Genomic DNA, 570 nt, shown 5'->3' on the forward strand with positions numbered 1-570 from the left:
TAGGAATGTGAATTGGGTAATATCAGGAGACATGGACAGGAGAGATATTAATGATGTCAGCCAATGTTAGCTATTAGGGTATAAGGCATATTTCAATCTGCAATGTTCATACAGAATTTCATTACATTTGTTAATGTAACTCTGCATAGCCTCCTAATGCCCAGAGGGACGGGTAGTCCTTCAGCCACAGGTCCCCAGAGGTTTTCCCCACAGGGGGGTTTTCCTCTCCTGAGTGCTGAAGGATGACTCTTTGTGAGTTAGGGGCTACCACCAGCTTGGTTCCCCCCCCCCCCCCCCCCCCCCAAATAAAATCCAAAGCTGTGTGAAGGCAGATGCAGTCTGTGAGACTGCACTGGCTTCAGTGTGATTGGCAGTGGCTGCTTATTGGAAGTCTGACATGACAGTCACCTAAGGCAGCCCCATTGGGAAGTGTTCCCACCTTTCGGGATGCCTCTATGGGCTGCTGCGGCAGTACCCATTTTTTATGGGTCCTCTGCAGTACAATGTAACATGTGTATAATGAATAATTCAAATGCATATTCTGCAACCTGATCCCTAGTGGACAGAGTG

This window comes from Crinia signifera, chromosome 1 (assembly GCF_055691185.1).
Source record: "Crinia signifera chromosome 1, ASM5569118v1, whole genome shotgun sequence".
Classification (NCBI taxonomy): Eukaryota; Metazoa; Chordata; class Amphibia; order Anura; family Myobatrachidae; genus Crinia; species Crinia signifera.